At 44.6% G+C, this 19,029-nt stretch overlaps 1 long non-coding RNA gene across 1 annotated transcript in view; it reads right to left on the bottom strand.

The window, feature by feature from the left end:
* Positions 1-12,781: 12,781 nt before the first annotated feature.
* LOC147117476 (uncharacterized) overlaps positions 12,782-19,029 on the bottom strand; it is a 28,453-nt gene continuing 22,205 nt past the window's right edge. Inside the window, exon 3 of the long non-coding RNA XR_015078454.1 lies at positions 12,782-14,192. This is a non-coding gene — a long non-coding RNA (uncharacterized LOC147117476). The remainder of the gene's footprint in view (positions 14,193-19,029) is intronic.

Below are 19,029 nucleotides of genomic sequence, written 5' to 3'. Positions count from 1 at the left end.
TGAAGAACCTACCTTCCAACATTTAAAAAATTCTCATTGGAAGTTTGAGTATGTCTTATTTAGCATATGCACGTATACTGTATCATTAGATGTACTGTACATATCGTCACAAATGCACTGTCAGGCTAATGGCTTAATGGTGTCAATTTTGGGTAAGTTCAGTTGGTACTGCAGTAATTCATTCAGTCCAGCTTTTGATTGAACTTCGGTTGTAATTTTAGGCCTGTTTTGAAGATTATTTCAGAGACAATCTCCAGGTCTTTGCGGAGTTACAATATGGCATATGCAAAAGATGTATGTCTCAAGAAATTTCTGTATTGTTTAACTATGGATCTGACAATAACAAACTTGGGTCAGGAATGCTCAATTAGTTTAACTGGTGGTCCACTTAACAAATGTATTAGTAAGCCTGGGATCAGCAATCCAAGTGGAAATCTAGTGAGTATATTAATATTGTTTAGTTCTTTAATATACTTAGATGAAGTATCTAAGTTACACCAACCGCTGTACATGGCCTTCTTTGACCTCACAAAGGCCTCTGACACCGTCAACCGTGAGGGATTATGGAGTGTCCTCCTCAAATTTGGATGCCCTCAAAAGTTTGTCACCATCCTCCTCCACCTGCTTCACGACAACATGCAAGCCGTGATCCTGATCAACGGATCCACCACAGATCCAATTCACGTACGGTCCGGGGTCAAGCAAGGCTGTGTCATCGCACCAACGCTCTTCTCGATCTTCCTGGCTGTAATGCTCCATCTCACCCTCAGTAAGCTCCCCGATGGAGTGGAGCTAATCTACAGAACAAACAGGAAACTGTTCAACCTCCATAGCCTCCAGTCCAGATCCACGGTCGTCCCATCCTCTATCATCGAATTACAGTATACAGACGACGCTTGCGTCTGCGCACACTCTGAGGTCGAACTCCAAACCATCATCAACACCTTCACCGAAGCGTACGAGAGCATGGGCCTTACACTAAACATCCGTAAGACAAAGGTCCTCTACCAACCTGCCCCCGCCACACTACTATTCCCCGATTATCAAAATCCATGACGAGGCCTTGGACAACGTGGACCACAATCCATACCTCGGGAGCCTACTGTCAACGAGGGCAGACGTCGATGACGAAGTCCAACACTGCCTTCAGTGTGCCAGTGCAGTCATCGGTTGCCTGAGGAAGAGAGTGTTTGAAGACCAGGACCTCAAACCCGGCACTAAGCTCATGGTCTACAGAGCAGTCGTAATACCCACCCTGCTGTATGCTTCAGAGACATGGACCATGTACAACAGGCACCTCAAAGCACTGGAGAGGTACCACCAACGCTGCCTCCGCAAGATCCTGCAAATCCATTGGCAGGATAGGCGTACCAACGTCAGTGTTCTCGCTCAGGCCAACATCCCCAGCATCGAAGCTTTGACCACGCTCAATCAGCTCCGATGGACGAGCCACGTCATCTGCATGCCTGATACGAGACTCCCAAAACAAGCGCTCTACTCGGAGCTCCCACGCGGCAAGAGAGCCCCAGGTGGGCAGAGGAAACGCATCAAGTACACCCTCAAAGCCTCCTTGAAAAAGTGCAACATCCCCACCGACACCTGGGAATCCCTGACCCAAGACCACACAAAGTGGTGGAGAAGCATCCGGGAAGGCGCCGAACACCTCGAGTCTCATCGCCGGGAGCAAGCGGAAGCCAAGTGCAAGGAGCGCACGTCAATCCAAGCACCCCACCCACCCGCCCCTTCAACCACCGTCTGCCCCGCCTGTGACAGAGACTAGGTCCCGCATTGGACTCATCAGTTACTTGAGAACTCATTTTTAGTGTGGAAGCAAGTCATCCTCGGTTCCGAGGGACTGCCTAAGAAGGAAAAGCTGCACTGCAGCAACTCGACAGCACCTCCCAAACCCCAAGACCTCTACCACCTAGAAGGACAAGGGCAGCAGGCGTATGGGAACACCATCAACTCCAAGTTCCCCTCCAAGTCACACACCATCCAGACTTGGAAGTATATCGCTGTTCCTTCATTGTTGCTGGGTCAAAATTCTGGAATTCCCTACCAATCAGCACTGTGAGAGTACCTTCACCACACGGACTGCAGCGGTTCAAGAAGGCGGCTCACCACCACCTTCTCAAGGGCAATTAGGAATGGGCAATAAATGCTGGCCTTGCCAGCAACTCCCACATCCTGTGAATTAATAAATTTAAAAAGTGATGTTTGAGTAATCCCAATTTACAGGCTTTGGCGATCTGGGATATTTTTCTATTTTTGTTGTTTATGTACAATTAAGAGCTAAGGGACAATTCTACGATGTACTGCTTGTGGCATGACCCATCTCTGGCAGCACTTAACGTTTTCTAGGCAAGATATTTTCTCCGGTTCGGTGTCACTGGCTACTTCCATAAGCAGAATTCACGTCCCCTATGATCTAGAATGCACATTTTCCTGCCCAATACCTAGGTAAATGATAGCGAGACCCAGGATCATAATAGAGAACCTGTGCTCTGAACACTGGCTAATGGAATATAGCACTCCAGAAATTAAGCACAAATCTACGCTGACACTCTAGTTTAGTACTGAGGGAATTCTGCATTGTCAAAGGCACCGCCCTTTAGCTGAGACATTAACTTGAGCCTCCATCTGTCTATTCTGTTAGTTCATGTGGATGTTAACGCTCCCATATTTAGAAGAAGAGCAGGATGTTCTCTGGCCAACATTTGTCTCAAACAAATTAATTCATTGCTATTTATCTGATCTTGTGTGCAGAATAGCTGCTGCTTTTGGCTACATAACAATAGTCACTGCAAAGTAACTTCTGAGAGGTGTGAACTCTAACTGTCTTAGACACCCACGCAGAGTATAGGATGAGCAGAAATGGTTTTTAAAAAGTCAGTTAACGATAAACCCCAATAATACTGGGTGATAGTTTGTAATTTCGGGACCGGATGAAGGGGCTGCTATTAGGAGCCATTTGAAGGAAATGTCTGAAACTGACCACAAATGAAATCCCTAATACTGATGCACCCTGTAGTGTCCGTGTGTTGATAAAGACACTGAAGACAGGAGTTGGTTCATAGGTGTTTACTAAGCAAAGTCTGGGGGGGTTCTAACGGATATACACAATATACAGGCTTATATAGCCCGAGTGGCCATTACCGGCATTACAGCACACCTGGGGCTCTTAAAGGCACATACACTACAATTCCTCCCCTTTTAGCTAACCAGTACATCATGTTTTAAGTAATTATTAATTATATGTTATAAGAAAAATAATATACACCTTGCTGTAGTTAATTAATTATAAGTCAGTCTCTCAGGAGGCTTCCTGACTCGGTCCGGATAACGCCTCGGGGGTGTAGTAGTTTCTGGTGGTGTAGTAGGTTCTTTTGGCAAGGCTGATTCAGCTTGAATGCCAGTGTCGGGTTCATCGGGTTCCAGTATCACCGGATCGGAGGTAGATATGGGTATCTCTACTTCATCGTTTGGCGCATAGAGTTGTGGTGTAGGTTGTCCCTTTTCGGATGACTTTATGATTTGGTCAGCATGGCACCTTATTATGCTTTCTCCGATGTCCACGGTATACATCAGTGGTCCTAGTCGTGTGCAGATAGTTCCAGGCTGCCATTTCTCGGTACGGTAGTCCCGGGCCAAAACTTGTTGACCTATCTATGTCTATGTCCATGTTCTAGTTGGCCTTTCATTCATGCCTTGAAACTGCCGGTTCTCCACGTCCCTTCTGATGTTGGGTTTGACCAAATCCAGCCGGGATCTTAGGTTTCTATTGAAGAACACCATGGCGGGAGTTTGGTTGGTAACCATATGTGTTGCATTCCTGTATGCGAACAAGAAGTTATCCACCTTGTGCTGAAGTTTTATGTCTTCATTACCCATGGCCTTTATGGCCTTCTTGAAGGTCTGGACAAACCTTTCAGCCAATCCATTGGTGGCGGGATGGTATGGGGCGGACGTGTAGTGCTTAACCCCATTGTTTTTTAAAAACTTTCTGAATTCTTCGGACACAAATTGCGGTCCATTATCAGAACAGATCTGTTCCGGCAGCCCATTCCTGGCAAATATGGTCCTTAATACTGTGATGGTTTTTTCCGTGGTGGTGGAGGACATCTTTATTACCTCCGGCCACTTGGAGTGTGCATCAACTGCGATTAAGAACATTGAGTCCATAAATGGACCAGCAAAGTCGATGTGCACCCTTTGCCAGGGAGATGAGGGCCACTCCCATGGATGTAGAGGGGCTTGTGGTGGAGCGTTCTGGACCTTCTGGCATCCTAGGCAGCTCTTGGTCATTTCTTCGATGTCTCCATCGATACCTGGCCACCATACAAACGCCCTAGCTAGGTTCTTCATTTTCACTCCACCCAGATGCCCCTCGTGAAGCTCCTTTAGCACTTTATCCTGGAGTTTGGGTGGAATCACCACTCTGGATCCACACATCAAGGTTCCTCAGCACACTGACAGCTGTTCTCTTCTTTGCGAGAATGCTGGCAACAGTGGTTCGCCATGTGCTGGCCATCCCTTCACTGTTAAATCGTAGACCCGTGAGAGAGTCGGGTCATTTCTCGTCTCCCTTTCAATGGCAGAATTTGTTACTGGTAGACATTCCACTATGGTAGAGTGGAACATCTCTACTGGGTCTACTGTAGGTGCCTCTTCTACCATTGGCAACGGTAGGCGTGATAAACCGTCAGCATTCCCATGCTGTTTTGATCCTTTGTTGTATTGGTGTGCCCCTAGAAAAAGGGACCACCTCTGTAGCCTTTGCGCTGTCATAATGGGAACACCCTTTTTAGGGTTGAATATGGAGATGAGGGGTTGATGGCCAGTCAACAAGGTAAATTTTTGTCCGTGTAGGTAATGGTTGAATTTCTTCACTCCCCATACCAGGCTGAGTGCTTCCCTGTCGATTTGGGCATAGTTACGCTCAGCTGAGTTTAATGAGCGTGACGCAAAAGCTATCGGCCGTTCTGAGCCATCAGGGAATTTATGGGATAATACTGCTCCTATGCCGTAAGGGGATGCATCGCACGCCAGTTTGATTGGCAGTGATGGGTTGTAATGAGCCAAAACTTCTTCGGATGTGATTAAGTCTTTGCATTTATGGAAGGCAAGTTTACAGTCTTCGTTCCATTTCCAAATCACTCCTGTTTGTAGAAGTTCATTAAGAGGGTGTAGAAGAGTTGATCAGTTCGGTAAAAATTTATGATAGTAATTTATTAATCCCAGGAACGACCTTAATTGTGAAACATTTTCAGATGCTGGGGCTTTTATGACCGCTTCAATTTTTTCAGGTGACTTATGCAACCCTTCCTTATTAATTATGTGGCCACAATATGATATCTGATTTTGGAAAAATTCGCACTTGGGGCGATTTGCTCGTAGGCCCCGTTCTTTCAGCCTAGTGAGCACCTGCTCCAAATTGGCAAGGTGCTCGTTGTCGTTTTCTCCTGTTACAAGGATGTCGTCTAGGTAGCATTGAGTCCCCGGAATCTCTTGCAGGACTTGCTCCATAGCTCTTTGCCAGATAGCTGGAGCTGATGCTACTCCAAAAACCAGTCGATTGTACTGGTACAGGCCTTTGTGTGTGTTTATCGTGAGATACTTTTTAGAGGCCTCCTCAACCTCCATCTGTAGATATGCCTCTGCCAAGTCAATTTTGGTGAAACGTTTCCCTCCGGATAGTGAGGCGAAAATATCTTCTATCCTCGGAAGAGGATACTGTACTGTGTGAAGGACCGGGTTTACAGTCACCTTGAAGTCTCCACAGATGCGAATTTTTCTCTGTTCTTCAGATTTATCATTATTCAATGCTTTTTTCCCTGACTGGAACGATGGGTGTTGCCCACTCGCTCCAATCTATTTTGGATAATACGCCTGCCTTTTCCAAATTCTCCAGCTCTGCCTCGACTGCTGGACGAATTGCGTATGGCACCGGTCTTGCCTTAAAAAATTTGGGAATTGCTGCATCTTCCACTTTTATTGAGGCGGTGATGCCTTTCAAGGTTCCTAGTTTCTCTTGAAACACTTCTTTGGCGTTGGCCAAGATGTCTTTTAATCGTTCAAGTATGATGTCATCATTGTTTATTTTCTTACTGGTCACCGTCAGTGCCTGAATGGAGTGCCAGTCTAAACATATCTTTCTGATCCATTCACGTCCCAACAACGGTGGACCACCATCTTGTAGAATGTATAAATACAACTTTTGTATTTCTTTGCCATTGTATACAACAGGCACCCTTATTTTTCCTTTGGGGTATACTTTCTGCCCTGTATATGTTTTTAAGTTAATGGATGTGTCTTTTAGAGGTATATGCGAAAATAGCCTCTCGTAATCCCGTCGATTTATTACGGTTAGAGCTGATCCTGTATCTAGCTCCATTTTAACAGGGGACCCTGCTATCGTGAGGGTAACCCAAATGGTTTGGTAATCATCTTTGGCAAGTACATTATGTAATTTGAGACAGCTTAGTCTCTTGTTTTCAGAGTCGCTATCGCTCTTCTCGTCTTCGGAGCTACTGTCCGTCATTATTTGTACCTTCCTGTACTTTCCTTTATTGATTTTTTTTTTTTCTGTCTGTGGATTTATTTTGTCCAGATCGGCATACCCGTGCAATGTGTCCAATCTTTCCACATTGCCTGCATGCTTTGTCCTTGAACCAGCAGTCCTTCTGGTTATGGGTGGATCTGCCGCAGCGATAACATCTTTCGAAACCCTGTGTCATTTCATGGGTGCCGAAGTCCTGTGTCTTTTGTTGTATCTCTGCAGCTCCTCTTGCCGCTGCTTCGTATGATACAGCCATACTGAAAGCTTTGTCCAATGTTAAGTCTTTTTCAGAAAGCAGCCTTTTTTGTGTTCCTTCACTTGAGAGACCGCAAACGAATTTGTCTCGAAGATAATCTGCTAGTCCTGCCCCGAATTGGCAGTACTTTGATAGCTTTCTTAATTCGGTTAGGTAATCAGCGTTACTTTCATTCTTGTGTTGATTTCTCTTGAAGAATTTGAATCGTTCCGCTATCAGCAGCGGTGTTGGGTCCAAGTGCTCCTGCAGGGTATCAACAATTTCTTTAAAATTCTTGTCCTTTGGTTTGGCTGGAGTGATTAAATTTTGTAACAGCCCGTATACCTTTGCGCCCATTAGGTTCAGCAGTACTGAAGCTTTTTTTTCATCTTCTATTCCATTTGCAGTGCAATATAACTCTACTCTTTTCATGTATGTGGTCCAATCCTCTATTTCGCTATCAAAAGCATCAATATTGCCAGACTTTGGCATTTCAGAAAAGATATGGCGCTTCCCGCGCTTTTCTTTCTTTTCAGCAGCAAAGATATGGCGCTTCCTGCGCTTTCCTGCCACTGCTGCCGATGACAACGTTGTTTCCCGAGGTTTCCGTTCTTTGTTTTTTTTTAATTTTATTTGTTTACAGTTGGAGACTCGTTCCCGCCGGACTTTCTCTGCAGGTCTGAACGCTGACCTGCTTGCCGCGCCGGCCGTCTCCCGAGTGCTCCCTCCCAGTCCGTTATTGCTTGCCTCCGATTTCGCTGCCTGTCTCAGCTGTAGAGCCAGCCGCTGGAGCCCCAGCCTGACGCCCAGGAAGGATTAGCGCAGTACCTGCCACCAGCTTGGCCAGCTGGTGAAACCACAGCTTCTCTCACTTTCTTGAGTCTTCTGGACGCCCGAGGAATCGATGTCCTGGAGGTGCTGCCGAATTGCAGGTAAGTCCGTTTCCACTTCGTCGCCACTGTAGTGGCCGTGTGTTGATAAAGACACTGAAGACGAGTTGGTTCATAGGTGTTTACTAAGCAAAGTCTGGGGGGGGTTCTAACGGATATACACAATATACAGGCTTATATAGCCCGAGTGGCCATTACTGGCATTACAGCACACCTGGGGCTCTTAAAGGCACATACACTACAGACCCTTTGAAACATTCAAATTGCTGTAGGACTAGCATTCTCACCAGGCTACCCTGCACCACCTACAACAGAGTGCTGGATTCCTGTGAAGCTATAGATTCTAGAAGTGTGTTTAAAATGAGCAACATCTTCTGAATCCACTCCGAGCCCATGACTGGCTCTGGACCCCTTGTAATTGCATGGATTGCAGTCCCCTAATGCTTCCCCTGTGTCAATCTGTAGCAATGTTTCAACAAGTTTAGTTTGAATATCCAGAATATCAAGGTGACTGGGAAATTGCAAGCTGTCTGCTTAGGTCCTACCATCAAGCTGAAGTCTGTTGCAGAGCTGCTGAGAAATATCTGATGCAGAGCTGCTGAGAAATATCTGATGCAGAGCTGCTGAGGAATATCTGATGCTTAGTAAATAGCTGCTTGAAGGTGTCATCTGAAAACCAGATACAAGTGCATAAACTCATATATCCAAAGTTCTGTCCATTATCATTAGGTTGCAGCGAAGCAAGCAGTTGTTGCCAAACTCCACATCTCCCAATAGTGAAACTAGCATTTGATAGGCATGGTTTGTGTCTATGCTGTGGTCAAGAGGATGGTGGTAATGTGCACAGATTTTGTAGTGAATTGTGCTGCTCACCATGAGGAGTTCCTGGTATGTTATCTGGCAAGGACTCAAACCCGCACTTGTCAATTTTCCGGTGACAAACTAGTGATTAGTGACTATTGACTTGAGCAGGAAGAAAATAGTTCTTTTTGGGGTGAGTTTGTGCCAAGATGATATTCTTGGCAATGAAAAATTGGAATGAATCAACCATCTGTGGCAGGGCAGACTCTAATCAGATACACGAGTCAAGTAATAATGTTGGTAACTAACCAGGCTCATTAATAAGATGAGGAAAAACTTTTTCACCCAGAGGGTGGTTGGAATCTGGAACTCACTGCCTGAAAAGGTGGTAGAGGCAGGAACCCTCACAACATTCAAGAAGCATTTAGATGAGCACTTGAAATGCCATAGCATACAAGGCTACGGATCAAGTGCTGGAAAATGAGATTAGAATAGACAGGGCTTGATGGCCGGCATGGACATGATGGGCCGAAGGGCCTCTTTCTATGACTCTATCTGGAAAGGTAGACCTGTCGTTGGGAGCTGGGATTCTTTCCACTTAGCTTCAACTAACACTGCAAGTCGTTGCCCTAATAGTAGGGTGGTTCTAGTTGGAAAAGCAGCAAGAATCTTACCAGTGTTTTCTAGTGATAAGCTGTTTGATTTTAGCTGGTTAAGCACCATCAGTGCCCCTGCCCACGGTTGTGAATCTCTAAGCATTGGTTCTTGCCAACCTGCACTAAAACTCTCTGGACTGAGGTAAGTGAGTTCTGAGCATAGGGAAGAGAGTTTGCACTCTATATTAGGCAAACAAGCACTTAACTGTATGACTGTTTCAGTAACTTTGTTTGGAAAGCATGGTACAGGAAACTTTGTGTTATCCGGAGGCTAACTGTCTGGCATGCTCGAGCCACCGGCAAAAATCAGGAGCTGTTTTCGTTAGGTTTTTTTTCTTCTCGTTGCTTTTTTCCCTCAACAGTCTGCTGAAGCTGTTGCTAAGCTACAGAGACGCTTGGACTGTATAGAAGCTGTTAAGCAACAGGGTTTGTTGACAGATACGGAGCTCAAAAGCTTCCATATCTTTCAACATTAGAGCTGGAGTGTCCGGCAGTTTTGAGGGAACGGCAACAGCTCGGTCCCATCAGTGCCGGATAGCACAAAGTTTCCTGTAATGGGTTTCTGTGCACAACAGTCACTGACCAGCAAAAATTGTGTGAATGTAAATATGCTACAGTATTTGAAACTAGACAACTCTGGAGTAATACCTTTTATTACTGAAAAATGTATTTTCCTGGTAGATGTCAGTTCAGCTCAAAGGTAGTACATTCATGTCGGAGTCAGAGGTTGTGGGTTTAAGTCGCACTCCAGGTCTCGCCAGACTGATGCTTCAATGTATGACTGAGGAAGTACTACATTGTTTTAGGTGCCTTTTTTGGCAAGATGTTAAACCATTCTGTCTACGCAGGTGGATCTCTTTTCCATTGCTCTCCTGGCCGCTCTCCCATCCTTCACCCTCCGTAAATTTCAACTCATCCAAAACTCGACTGTATACGGCACAAATCCCACTCACCCCCATGTCCTTTTTGACGAACATTGGCTCCAGTCCCCCAATGCCTTCAATTTCAAATGTTAATGTTTAAATCCCTTCATAGACTTGCCCCATTTTATCCTCCAGCCCTACAACTGCCCACCCTTCCCGCAAACTCTCCAGTCCTCTGACCCGGACCTCTTGTGCACCCCACCCATTGCCCCACCATTTAGTAGTGGTAGCTCCAGCCATCTAGGCTCCATGCTCTGCAATTCCCTGCCTCTCTCTTCCTTTTAAGGTCTACTTAAAACCCACCTCTTTTGAACAAGCTGTTGGTCACCCCTCCGAATATCTCTTTGGCTTGGTGTCGATTTTTTTTAATTACACCTCTGTGAAATGCCTGGTACGGTTTTTCTACTTTGAAGGCGCTACATAATTGTAAAAAAACCATGAAACAATTCAAAGAGTAGGAGAGCTCTCCCAGTATTTTGGCCAACATTTATCCCTCAACCAACATCACCAAAACATATTGGGCCGTATTTTCCGATCGGAGGTTTCCTGCGTGCGGAGGCGTCCGATCTGGAAAAAATCCACGGACTTAACTGAGGGCTCCCGAGGTGCATATACTTCCAGTCCCGGGCCTCTCCAACTCGAAATGTACAGGGCCCACGTATCCCAGAGGTGCATACAGTTCGCAAGCGTCCCTGGGGTCACGTGGGCCATGGGGAGCCAACAGGAGAAGGGAATCTCCCTTCATACACTTGACAGATAGACCTGTCAAATATACGAATGGAGATCACCTCAAAAACGCTGTAAAACATTAAATACATTTTTTTAAATGACATTTTTAAAATGAGTTGAAATTACAATAAATTAAATATTTTAAACATTTAATTTTTTGAAAAAAATAAAGTTTTTTACGAGGCTAAAAATAAACTACTTTTTTTTAAAGTATTTTTTAAATGATAAATGAGTGAAAGAAAAATTTTTTTTAACTTTTTTTTCTAATCTTATGCTGGTAAAAGCAGGCCTAATTTTACCAGGCGTAAGATTTCTAAGGGTTTTCTGCGGGTGGAGGTTCTCCAGAAAGCGGAACTATCCGCCCGCAGAGGCCCTTCTCTAGGGCAGGGGTCTGATCTGTCAGGAGCATTCTTGACAGATCGGAAATACCGGTTTTCAGCGCATGCACTTGGCATGCCTGAAACCGGCATTTCGGATGTCCCTATGGGTGTGTACACACCCGTAGGGATCGGAATATACAGCCCACTATCTGGTCATGTATCTCAGAGGCAGTTTTGGAAAAAGTGACGTCAGTAAAAAAAGTGACGTCGGCACAAGGGAAGGAGCTAGCTGGTGAGTGTATTTTTTTTTTAAGTTTATAAGTTTATTTCTGCTAAGTTAGTTAATAGCCTATTAAATAGAGGGAAAGAGCTGATTGGTGAGTAGCTGGGGAGTGTTTTTTGTTAAGTTTTAAGTTTATTTCTGCTGGGTTAGTTCTTAGTCTATTAAATAGAGGCATGGCAGGGCAGCTCAGTCCCATGGAGTGCACATCCTGTGCCATGTGGGAAGTCCTGGACACTTGGCTTAGCCTGGACAACCACATGTGCAGGAAGTGTCACCAGCTACAGCAACTCGAGTTCTGGGTTTCGGAGCTTGAGTAGCGGCTGGAGTCACTGCGGTGCATCCGCGAGGCTGAGAGTTACGTGAATAGCATGTTTGTAGAGGTGGTCACCCCGCAGCTTAAGAGTATGCAGGCAGAGAGGGAATGGGTGACCGCCAGACAGAAGAGGAGGACCAGGCAGGAAGTGCAGGAGTCCCCGGAGTGCATCGCGCTCTCCAACCAGTATTCTGTTCTGAGTACTGGTGAGGGCGATGGTTCCTCTGGGGAGTGCAGCCAGAGTCAAGTCCACGGCACCACGGGTGGCTCAGCTGCACAGCGGGGGGGGCGGGGGGTGGTGGGAGGAGGAAAAAGAGTGGAAGAGCAATAGTGGTAGGGGATTCAATAGTTAGAGGAGCAGACAAGTGTTTCTGCAGCCGTAGATGTGACTCCAGGATAGTATGTTGCCTCCCTGGTGCCAGGGTCAAGGATGTCACTGAAAGGCTGCAGGACACTCTGAGTGGGGAGAGTGAACAGCCAGAGGTCATTGTCCATATCAGTACCAATGACATAGGCAGAAAGAGGGATGAGGTCCTGCAGGCAGAGTTTAGGGAGCTAGGAGAGAGATTAAAAAGCAGGACCTCAAAGGTAGTAATCTCCGGATTACTCCCGGTGCCACGTGCTAGTGAGTACAGGAACAGGAGGCTAGAACAGATGAATGCGTGGCTGGAGAGATGGTGCAGGAGGAAGGGCTTTAGATTCCTGATGCATTGGGACCATTTCTGGGGAAGGTGGGACTTGTACAAGCCGGACGGGTTACACCTCAACAGAGCCAGGACCAATATTCTCGCAGGGAGGTTTGTTAGTGCTGCTGGGGAGGGTTTAAACTAGCTTGGCAGGGGGATGGGCACCAGCATATAGGAGTAGAAAAGAGGAATACGGTGCATAAAAGAGTGAGTGTGTTGCATAGTACTAGAGAAGATGGTACTAGAGGCAGTAGTAGTACCATATTAGATAGGAGCAGACTAAGAAAGACTATGAAAAATTCAAAAATGGGTTTAGAATGCATGTACGTAAACGCACAAAGTGCGGTGAATAAGGTTGGTGAGTGAAATAAAGAATAGATTGGCCTTCCAAAGCTAGGCTTTATTAACTTTAAAATCAGCAGCATATCTTTCCATATCCAGTCCCAACTAAAGCTAGAAAAGGACTGAATTTAAGGTAGCCACAACACATCATGTGATCATCAACTACCAATGAGATTACAACACATATCCCAAGGCAGTTAACAAACAACGAATCACAATACTTTTACTGATCAAGGAATAATCACCACATTCACCCCTCCTTTTAAAATATACTCCAACCTAATAACTTTTACAATTTACAATTAATTATTTACAACTAAACTATGCACGAGAATAAAACTATTTACATAACACAATACTAAATGAACAACAACAAATAATAACATTACGCATAAGTATTAAGTATCTCTCAACTAAAACAATATACTATAATATTTCAACAATTTTTAAAACATTACTATCAATTTAAAAGTCCATTTTCAATCGGTCGACCAGATATCTTGTTCGTGTCGACCTTCTTAACCTTGGTGAAATTCCTTGCCCTCCCACGCCAGAAGGCACAGAAGTATCTTCAACAGGAAGGCTATCCATATCCCGATTCTCAACGGTTTCCGGATTAGAAATCCCATCAGAAGATGAACTGGGACGGTCATAAACATCTTCAAAGGCTGACTAATAGAAGTATGATTATCTGCAATCGGATTGGAAATATTCGTAGTATCTGTAACAGCATCCACATTATCCGAATCATGACCATTATTAATATCCTCAGAAGAGGGCTGAATTGAAATAAAGAATAGATTGGCCTTCCAAAGCTAGGCTTTATTAACTTTAAAATCAGCAGCATATCTTTCCATATCCAGTCCCAACTAAAGCTAGAAAAGGACTGAATTTAAGGTAGCCACAACACATCATGTGATCATCAACTACCAATGAGATTACAACACATATCCCAAGGCAGTTAACAAACAACGAATCACAATACTTTTACTGATCAAGGAATAATCACCACATTCACCCCTCCTTTTAAAATATACTCCAACCTAATAACTTTTACAATTTACAATTAATTATTTACAACTAAACTATGCACGAGAATAAAACTATTTACATAACACAATACTAAATGAACAACAACAAATAATAACATTACGCATAAGTATTAAGTATCTCTCAACTAAAACAATATACTATAATATTTCAACAATTTTTAAAACATTACTATCAATTTAAAAGTCCATTTTCAATCGGTCGACCGGATATCTTGTTCGTGTCGACCTTCTTAACCTTGGTGAAATTCCTTGCCCTCCCACGCCAGAAGGCACAGAAGTATCTTCAACAGGAAGGCTATCCATATCCCGATTCTCAACGGTTTCCGGATTAGAAATCCCATCAGAAGATGAACTGGGACGGTCATAAACATCTTCAAAGGCTGACTAATAGAAGTATGATTATCTGCAATCGGATTGGAAATATTCGTAGTATCTGTAACAGCATCCACATTATCCGAATCATGACCATTATTAATATCCTCAGAAGAGGGCTGAATTGAAATAAAGAATAGATTGGCCTTCCAAAGCTAGGCTTTATTAACTTTAAAATCAGCAGCATATCTTTCCATATCCAGTCCCAACTAAAGCTAGAAAAGGACTGAATTTAAGGTAGCCACAACACATCATGTGATCATCAACTACCAATGAGATTACAACACATATCCCAAGGCAGTTAACAAACAACGAATCACAATACTTTTACTAATCAAGGAATAATCACCACAGTGAGCTAGAAGCACAATTAGCCGTGTGGCAATAACGGAAATGTGGCTTAAAAACAGTGAGGACTGGGCACTTAATATTCAAGGGTACAAGAACATAAGAAATATGAGCAGGAGTAGGCCAATCGGCCCCTCGAGCCTGCTCCGTCATTCAATAAGATCATGGCTGATCTGATCCTAACCGCCAATCTCTATCACAGAACTATCTCCTGAAACTAACAGAATTAGACACACGAAATAGGAGCAGGATCAGGCTACACGGCCCCTGGGCCCGCTCCGCTACCCACAGGGCCATGACCGATCCGAACCTAGACTCATGTCCAAATTCCTGCCCGCTCCCCGTAACCCTTAATTCCCTTTACTTCTAGGAAACTGTCTATTTCTGTTTTAAATTTATGTAATGATGTAGCTTCTACAGCTTTTTGGGGCAGCATATTCCATGGACCTACCACCCTCTGAGTGAAGTAGTTCCTCCTCATCTCAGTTTTGAAAGAACAGCCCCTTATTCTAAGACTATGCCCCCTAGTTCTAGTTTCACCCATCATCGGGAACATCTTCCCTGCATCCACCCGATCCAACCCCTTCACAATCTTATATGTTTCAATAAGATCGCCTCTCATTCTTCTGAACTCCAATGAGTAGAGTCCCAATCTACTCAACCTCTCCTCATATGTCCATCCCCTCATCCCCGGGATTAACCGAGTGAACCTTCTTTGTACTGACTCGAGAGCAAGTATGTCTTTTCTTAAGTATGGACACCAGAACTGTATGCAGTATTCCAGGTGCGGTCTCACCAATACCTTGTACAACTGAAGCAATACCTCCCTATTTTTATATTTATCCCCCTAGCAATGAAAGCCAACATTCCATTGGCCTTCTTAATCACTTGCTGCACCTGCATACTAACCTTTTGAGTTCCGTGCACCAGGACCCCCAGATCCCTTTGTACTTCAGTACTTTCCAGTTTCTTGCCATTAAGATAATAACTTGCTCTACGATTTTTCCTGCCAAAGTGTACAGAAAAGATAGGGAAGGAAAAAAGGGAGGTGCGGTGGCAGTGCTGATTAAGGAAGACATTGTTGTGTTGGAAAGGGAGGATGTTCTTGAGGGGACAAGGATAGAATCCATTTGGTTAGAGTTGAGCAAAAAGGGTATGATCACGCTATTGGGGGTATTCTATAGGCTTCCAAATAGTGAGAGGGAGATAGAGGAGCAAATCTGCAGGGAAATCGCAGAGATATGCAAAGCTATAGGGGGAAAAATTCAGTTGTTTGTGCCTTAAGAGGGTGCCAATTGGGGCGCAAAGCAACTGGAGGCCGGGCGCGGCGATGTTTGTGCCGCTCGCGAAATTAACTAGACATTTTGCGGCGGCGCTAAACACTACCGCCGCGGTCTTCTGCGCCGGCAGATTGTGACGTCAGTCGAGTGCGCAACGCCCCGTTAGCGCCCCGGACCGGATATTGAGTGGTGCCCCCTGCCTTACCGCCTGCTGCTAGCAACGACAGGTTGAGGGGAGCGTTATGCTGTCAGAAAGGGACTAGGGGAGCGCTATCTAAAGGCGACCGCTTCCTGCCTTTTTTTGTCGGTGACATTTTTGCACCACGCATTCTGAGAGAGAGAGAGACTGACTTCTGGAGAGATTCAATGCTGTGTGAAGGAGTTTTGAGTACTGAGCAGCACTTTGCAGGTTTATTTTGATTTGCCCTTCCTTGCTTCGCCAGCGCTCTGAGGTAGTGCCTCGCTCCTCAGCCTTTGCGCCTTAAGACAAGTGTGAAGCGCCTGATTTAGCACTCCAATCACCTCCAGGGGCGATAAAAGCCAAGTTTGCTGTCGGAGGCAATAATTAGCGCCAGGCGCTAAATTTCGCACACCGCCAATAATGGCACCCCAAATGGGGCGATGCCGAATTTTTCCCCCATAGAATGGTGATATTGGGGGACTTTAATTACCCAAATATCGATTGGGATAATGCTAGGGTAAAGGGAAAGGAGGGGGAGGAATTTCTGAAATGTGAAGTTTTTACAATTTATATAAATGACTTGGATGAATGGACCGAAGGTATAGTTGCTAAATTTGCTGATGACACAAAGACAGGTAGGAAAGTAAATTGTGAAGAGGACATGAGGCTACAAAGGGATATAGATAGGTTAAGTGAGTGGGCAAAGATCTGGCAAATGGAGTATAACGTGGGAAAATGTGAAATTGTCCATTTTGGCAGGAAGAATAAAAAAGTATATTATCTAAATGGTGAGAGATTGCAGAGCTCTGAGATGCAGAGGGATCTGGGTGTCCTAGTGCATGAATCGCAAAAGGTTAGTATGCAGGTACAGCAAGTAATTAGGAAAGCTAATAGAATGTTATTGTTTATTGCGAGGGGAATTGAATACAAAAGTAGGGAGGATATGCTTCAGTTATACAGGGCATTGGTGAGACCACATCTGGAGTACTGTGTACAGTATTGGTCTCCTTATTTAAGGAAGGATGTAAATGCGTTGGAAGCAGTACAGAGAAGGTTTACTAGACTAATACCTGGAATGGGCGAGTTGTCTTATGAGGAAAGGTTGGACAGGCTAGGCTTGTATCCGCTGGAGTTTAGAAGAGTAAGAGGTGACTTGATTGAAACATGTAAGATCCTGAGGGGTCTGGACAGGGTGGATGTGGAGAGGATGTTTCCTCTTGTGGGAGAATCTAGAACAAGGGGTCACTGTTTAAAAATAAGGGATTGCCCATTTAAGACAGAGATGAGGAGAAATTATTTCCTCAAAGGGCGGTGGAAGCAGAGTCTTTGAATATTTTTAAGGCAGAGGAAGATAGATTCTTGATAAGCAAGGGAGTGAAAGGTTATCGGAGGTAGGCGGGAATGTGGAGTAATCAGATCAGCCATGATATTATTGAATAGCGGAGCAGGCTCGAGGGGGCGAGTGGCCTACTCCTTATTTGTATGCTCAGGAAAATTTCCTTGACCAATATGTTCTTGGCCGAACTAGGAAGGAGGCATTGCTGGATCTGGTGCTGGGGAATGAGGTGGGCCAGGTCGACCAAGTGTCTGTGGGAGAACACTTGGGTACGAGTGATCATCGTATCATAAGATTTAGATTCGCAATGGAGAGGAGCAAGGAACAATCTAGAGTGGAACTTCTAAACTGGAATAGGGCCAACTTCAATGGGATGCGAAAGGATCTAGCCAGGGTAAAATGGAACCAAAGACTGACAGGAAAAACTGTAACGGAACAATGGGTGATTTTTAAGGAGATGATGCAAGTACATGCTAGGTACATTCCAACAAGAGGGAAGGGTAAGGGAACCAAAGCAAGGGCTCTTGGATGATGAGGGAGATAGAGAAGATCATGAAACAAAAAAAAGAGGGTGTATGATGCATGTCAGGTGAATTCTTCAAGGGAGAACCAGACCAAACAATAAGTTGAGAGGGGATGTGAAGATGAAAATGAGATTGGCAAAGAGAGAATATCAGAATAGAATGGTGGTTAACATAAAAGGGAACCCAAAAACTCTTCTACCGGCATGTAAACAGTAACAGTAAGGGAAGTAAGAGGCGGGGTGGGGCCTATTCGAGACAAAGAAGGCGATATATGCTTAGAGGCGCAGGGCAAGGCTAGAATATTCAATGAGTACTTTGTATCGGTGTTTACTAAGGAGGTGGATGCTGACAAAATAACGGTAGAAGTGGAAAAGGTAGAAGCAATTGAAGGGGTGAAAATTGATAAGGATGTACAACAAAGGTTGGGTATGCTTAGAGTGGATCAGTCACCAGGTCCAGATGGCTTGCATCCCAGGTTGCTAAGGGAATTGGGGGAGGAGATAGCGGAAGGGCTTGTCATAATTATCCAATCTTCCCTAGATGTGGGGGAGGTGCCCAAGGATTCAAAAGTGGCAAATGTGACACTATTGTTCAAGAAAAGGTGTAAGGACAATCCTAATAACTACAGGCCGGTCAGTTTAACATCAGTGGTGGGTAAAGTTTTAGAAACAATAATCAAGGAAAAAATTAACGGGCACTTAGAGAGGTTTAAGCTAATTAAGGAGAGCCAACACGGATTTGTAAAAGGCAGATCGTGTTTGACTAATCTAATTGATATTTTTGATGAAGTAACAGAGAGGATTGATGAAGGGAATGCAATGGATGTTGTCTACATGGATTTTAGGAAGGCGTTTGACAAAGTATCACATAGAAGGCTGGTTAACAAAATTGAGGCTCATGGAATAGGAGGGTCAGTGGATAAGGAATTGGCTTAAGGACAGAAAACAGCGAGTCATGGTAAATGGTTGTTTTTCAGACTGGAGGATGGTAGACAGTGGTGTTCCCTAAAAGTCGGTGCTGGGGTCACTGCTTTTTTGATATATATAAACTGGATATTGGAATACTGAGTAGAATTTCTAAATTTGCCAATGACACCAAACTTGGGGGTGTGGAAAACGGTAATAATGATACCAATTGACTGCAACAGGACATAGTAAGGCTAGCAGAATGGGCAGAGAAGTTGCAGATCGAATTTAATA

Source organism: Somniosus microcephalus, chromosome 5, assembly GCF_052327205.1.
Source record: "Somniosus microcephalus isolate GS21.2 chromosome 5, FLI_Smic_1.0, whole genome shotgun sequence".
Classification (NCBI taxonomy): Eukaryota; Metazoa; Chordata; class Chondrichthyes; order Squaliformes; family Somniosidae; genus Somniosus; species Somniosus microcephalus.
The sequence above is the reverse complement of the archived record's forward strand: the minus strand, read 5'-3'. Positions and strand labels throughout refer to the sequence as shown.